The sequence below is a fragment of the Castor canadensis genome, chromosome X, assembly GCF_047511655.1.
Source record: "Castor canadensis chromosome X, mCasCan1.hap1v2, whole genome shotgun sequence".
NCBI lineage: Eukaryota > Metazoa > Chordata > Mammalia > Rodentia > Castoridae > Castor > Castor canadensis.
In genome coordinates this window covers 120,048,142-120,054,057 of record NC_133405.1, presented here as the reverse complement: position 1 = coordinate 120,054,057, position 5,916 = coordinate 120,048,142, and the positions used below count along the sequence as shown (strand labels likewise).

General features: G+C 37.2%; 1 pseudogene; it reads left to right on the top strand.

Annotated features, from left to right (window-relative positions):
* Nucleotides 1–3,851: 3,851 nt before the first annotated feature.
* Nucleotides 3,852–3,964, top strand: LOC141420009 (U4 spliceosomal RNA; annotated as a pseudogene).
* Nucleotides 3,965–5,916: the final 1,952 nt, after the last annotated feature.

The window sequence follows — 5,916 nt, the reverse complement described above, 5'->3', positions numbered from 1 at the left end:
CTAAATCTAGCTCATGGAAGTCACTCATGAATAGCTGTTGAATTAATTGATGAAAGAAACATTAACTTTTAGTAAGGTGTTATAAGCTTACCTTTATGTGTTTTGTCAAGTTTTTCAGCTTTAATATAGTAACTACTAAATAATTTTGCTTTTTTTCACATTTGATATTGGATATATTGATGGGAGGTATATTTTTATGTTAGGTATTTTCACATTTGCAGTGCATGCCAACTTTTAATCTTGAAATATCTTTTCTAAAATTGACAATGAATAACATGACTTCTAAGCAAAAATGACTTAATTATGAATTGTGATTATAACACAACTAAATAGAACAATAAGGCTGAAAATACATTAAATACATTTTAGAATCAGAAAATCAGAATTTGAGAGCTAGAGCAACTCCAGATTTCATCTAGGACAACCATGGCATATTATAAATAGTGACTTACCCCAGGTCATAAAGGTAATTAATTGTAGAAGAAAATAAAATTTCTTTAGTGGGACCGCAGTTTGAACTCAGGGCTTTGCACTTGCAGAGCAGGCACCCTACTGCTTGAGCCACACTGCCAGGTCATTTTGTCTTAGTTTATTTGGAGATGGACTCTCACAAACTATTTCCCTGGGCTGGCCTTGAACCATAATCCTCCTGATTTCAGCCTCCCAAGTAGCTAGGATTACAGGTGTGAGCCACCAGTGCCCAGCTGTAGAAGAAAACTTTAAATTCAATTTTATAACCTCTTTTTATTTATTAATATATTTATAAATTATTATCATTATTGTAAAAATGTATGAGATGATGTGTAATAATTTGATATATGTATAGTGTGTGATGATCAAATCAGGGTAGTTAACATTTCCATCTCCTTAAACATTTAAAAAATTTTGGCTAACTTCTAATACTTACATATTTACATATTTATGAGGTATAGTGTGATATTTCAGTACATCTATATAGTATATACTAATCAAATTAGGGTAATTAATGTTTCCATCTTTTTATCATTACTTTGTGTTGAGACTTTGAGTCTCTCTTTCCTAGTTATTAATAAAATATGTAATAGGTTATTGTGAACTATAGTCTGCCCCACACTGTTATTTAGAACAATAGAACTTACTACTTTTATCTAACTGTGTTTGGGCACCTGTTATCTAACTTCATACTACCCCCCTCCACCCTGTCCTTCCTAATCTCTAGCAAACACTGTTATACATTTTGGTGAACTTTTTTTAAAGCATCCACATGTGAAAAAGAATATATGGAATTTGTCTTTCTGCATCTGACTTATTTCATCTAACACAATGTACTGCAGCTCCATCCATTTTGCTGCAAATTACAGGATTTCATTCTCTATGACTGAGTAAATTCCTTAGGAAATACCACAATCTCCTGATCCATTCACCTGTTGAAGGGCACCTAGGCTGATTCCATATCTTAGCTATTGTAAATACTGCTACCATAAGTATGGGTGTGTAGGTAGCTCTCTAGTATGCTGGTCTTTGAATATATATTTACTTTGAATATATATCCAGAAGAGGGATAGCTGGATTATATGGTGCATTGGTACATCTCTTTCCAGGGATCCCCAGGCAGGTATGGTGCTCACAGCAGTGGATATGGGGTACTCACTGTGTGGTCACTCCAACAGTGGGAATAGTGGCACCAGGAGGGGTTGAACATTTCCTTAGGCATTGTTGGGTTGAGCTCTGCTGCTTTCAAGGGCTTCTGGCACTGGTAGCTCAAAGTCTTGAAGCACCTGCTCTCAGTTTAGACGACGACTCACATGTGATTTGAGAGGAGGAATCAGTAGGAAACTGGTGGCATCCACTCCTTATTTGGCAGTGGTATGATCCCATATCTAGTTCCCCCCTCAGTTTTGTGAGGAGGCAGCAACATACAAGCTCATTGCCCCTCTGGCAACTTCTCTCAGTCCTGGTAGTGGCACAGGGCCCACATGCTCTGTGGGGACAGGCTATGGTAAAGAATTGTGTTATCCTATCAGTAGTGTGTGCTATGTGTCCTAGCAGAGGCATGCACTTGTATATAGTGGGGGACAGTGGAGACCACAGTACCTGCTCAGTGGCACCCTTTTAACAGTGATTGTTCTTATTCTCAGGGATGGCATGGGCCCACATGCAGCTGCCTGCCTGACTTTTTTGGTTCCACATTTTTGGTATCAAATTTTTACTAAATATGAAGCCAAGACAGATTTGTGCATATCTTTTAAAATTTACTATTGGTTTCTGCTGGGTATTGAGGGGGTGGGGGGGAGAGGGAGGGGGTGGAGTGGGTGGTAAGGGAGGGGATGGGGGCAGGGGGGAGAAATGACCCAAGCCTTTGTATGCACATATGAATAATAAAAGGAAAAAAAATAAAATTTACTATTGGATCTATAGTAGCTGTTAATAACTATAATTGATGGGTACAAAAATCTTAACATTTTGAGGAGGTTTGGGAAAATGCTGAGATGATTGAAAAATTAATGAAAAGCACTTTGGAACCAAATACCACAAAATCTTTTGGTCTCTTGGACATGGATTATAGCAAAATAATATGTAACATGTACAATATGTATTATGTTTTAACACATTTGCCACTCATTTTCCCACTAACATGGGAAGTTATATAGACAAAGGCACAGAAACATTATTATTATTGTGGAGGACAAAGAACAAAAACTTTAGAAAAATTTGATCAGACACTGTGTCATAAAATCTAAAGATGTGCAATATCACTGTCATCAAAGGAAATCTAAGTTATTGGGAGCATGCCATAATTGGAAGTAAAATGCAAACACTATTCTGTGAGAACTATTGAATCTTTTCTTTTAGACTACTCATTTGGTTAAGACTAAATGTGCAGTCTATACCACAGACTACCAAATCACCTTAGAGTTGTTGCCCTGGCACTGGCATGGCAGCTAATAGAGACAGGCTTGCATTTTCTCCTGAAGTCTTCTATCTTCCTTTAGGGTCATTGAACAAGGGCTGCTGAAGTGTCAGAAAAAGTATTTATTGCTCTTCCATATGTCACTGCCCTCCTGCCATTGACGTGTGTACTCATCAGTCAAATGGAAACTACCAACCATGCTTGATTTACTGCACTTGAAGGAAATCTGTTTGTGGGATCCTATAACATAAACCATTTGGTAGAGATTTATGTTCTGATTTGCATGCAGTTCATGGGAGTTATATCATTAGTTTTCATGATATATCAGGATTAAATGCAAGAAATTCAACTTTGTTTTTTTTCCCCCTGTGGGGTCTCGCTGCTTTTCTTTCCCCTCCCCACCCTTTTCATTAACTTTACCTTTGTTGTTCAGTAAAGCATTATATACTTTGTGCCTTCGCAGGTCCTAGTAGAAGATTAAGTGATTAAGCTTTAGCAATAAGGAAACCATGAATAAAGTCCCTCTTCAGAAAATCTCAAAAGTGACTTGAATACCAACCAACTTTCTAGTTTTGGCAGTGAACTTTTAATAAAAAATAGTGAACCTGCAGAAAAATAAAATTGATTTTTCTTACTGATATCTATATTATATATAAATATCAATTTATATTATATACATATATGTATATAAATCAATATATATTTATATATATATATTCTGTGAGGGATGTAGAGTAGGAAGGTTTTCTGAATTTTCAGAGTTTCTTTTTTGTTTTCATTTATTCACATGTGCGTACATTGTTTGGGTCATTTCTCCCCCGTCCCCACCTCCACCTAACCCCCCAACCCCCCCTCACTTCCAGGCAGAACTTGTTCTGCTCTTATCTCTAGTTTTGTTGAAGAGAAGACATAAGCACAAAAGAAAGACAAAGCATTTTTCCTAGTTAAGAATAGCTATACTAGCTTTGCGCAGTGGCAGTATCGTAGGCAATGAGGTTTATCCGAGGCGCGATTATTGCTAAAAGAATAGCTATACTGAGAGATTCCTAGCATTTCTTCCATGTACAAATGTGTTACAAGCCAAGTTGATTCATCTCTAACTGATCTTTTCACTGGTTCCTGATCCACTTCTCATATTGACCTCTGTTGCTTTAAGGTTTCTGTATTAGTTCCTCTGGAGTGGGGACATCAAACACTTTCATGTTTTGCATTCTCTACCTATCCACATACCTCCCATATGTGTTCTCCCCTTGTCATGTGTCCTAAGTCCAACAACATTGCTGTATTTGCCCTAGATCTAAAGTCCACATATGAGGGAGAACATACAATTTTTGGTCTTTTGAACCTGGCTAACCTCACTCAGAATAATGTTCTCCAGTTCCATCCATTTAATTGCAAATAATAAGATTTCATTCTTCTTCATGGCTGGGTAAAATTACATTGTGTATACCACATTTTCTTGATCCATTCATCAGTAGTGGGGCATCTTGGCTATTTCCATAACTTGGCTATTGTGAATAGCGCTGCAATAAACATGCGTGTGCAGGTGCCTCTGGAGTAACCTGTTTTACATTCCTTTGGATATATCCCCAGGAGTGGTATTACTGGATCATATGGCAGATCTATGTTTAGAATTTTAAGAAGCCTCCAAATTTTTTTCCAGAGTGATTGCACGAGCTTGGATTCCCACCAGCAGTGTAAAAGGGTTCCTTTTTCCCCACATCCTTGCCCACACATGTTGTTGTTGGTGTTTTTGATGATGGCTATTCTAACAGGGGTGAGGTACAATCTTAGAGTAGTTTTGATTTCTATTTCCTTTATGGCTAGAGATGGTGAGCATTTTTCATATATTTTTTGTCCATTTGAATTTTTTCTTTTGAGAAAGTTCTGTTTAGTTCAGTTGCCCATTTCTTTATTGTGTCATTAATTTCGGAAGAGTTTAGTTTCTTCAATTCCCTGTATATTCTAGTTATCAGAACTTTGTCTGATGTATAGCTCGCAAATATTTTCTCCCACTCTGTGGGTGGTCTCTTTAGTTCAGAGACCATTTCTTTTGTTGTGCAGAAGCTTTTAAATTTTATGAAGTCCCATTAGTCCATTCTTTTTCTTAGATGCTGAGCTGCTGGGGTTCTACTGAGGAAGTCCTTGCCTATACCTATTATTTCCAGTGTGTTTCCTGCTCCTTCCTGTAGTAACTTTGGAGTTTCGAGTCTGATATTAAGGTCCTTGATCCATTTTGAGTTGATACCAGTACAGGGTGATAGACATGGATCTAGTTTCAGTTTCTTGCAGACGGGTAACCACTTTTCCCAGCAACATATTCTCTGAAGAAGCTGTCTTTTCCCCATTGTATATTTTTGGTGACTTTGTCAAAAATAAGGGGGGTATAGTTGTGTGGATTCATATCCGGGGCCTCTATTCTGTTCCACTTGTCTTCATGTCTGTTTTTGTTGCTATTGCTTTGTAATATAGTTTGAAGTCGGGTATTGTCATACCTCCAGCATTGCTCATTTTGCTGAGTATTGCCTTGGCTATTCACCATCTCTTCTGTTTCCAAATGAACTTTAGGGTAGATTTTTCAATCTCTGTGATGAAAGTCATTGGGATTTTGATAGGAATTGCATTAAATATGTTGATTGCTTTTGGTAGTACATCCATTTTTACCGTATTGATTCTACCAATCCATGAGCACAGGAGATCTCTCCACCTTCTGTATTCTTCCTCGATCTCTTTCTTCAGGGGTTTGTAGTTCTCCTTGTAGAGGTCATTCACATCCTTTGTTAAGTTTATTCCTAGGTATTTGAATTTTTTGAGGGTATTGTAAATGGAATTGTTTACATATATTCCTTCTCAGTTTGTTTGTTATTGGTGTATAGAAAGGCTAATGTTTTTGTAAGTTGATTTTGTATCCTGCCACCTTGCTATAGCTGTTTATGGAGTCTAAGAGTATTTGGGTAGAGTTTTTTGGGTCTTTAAGGTATAGGATCATACCATCTGCAAATAGGGATATTTTGACAGTTTCTTTA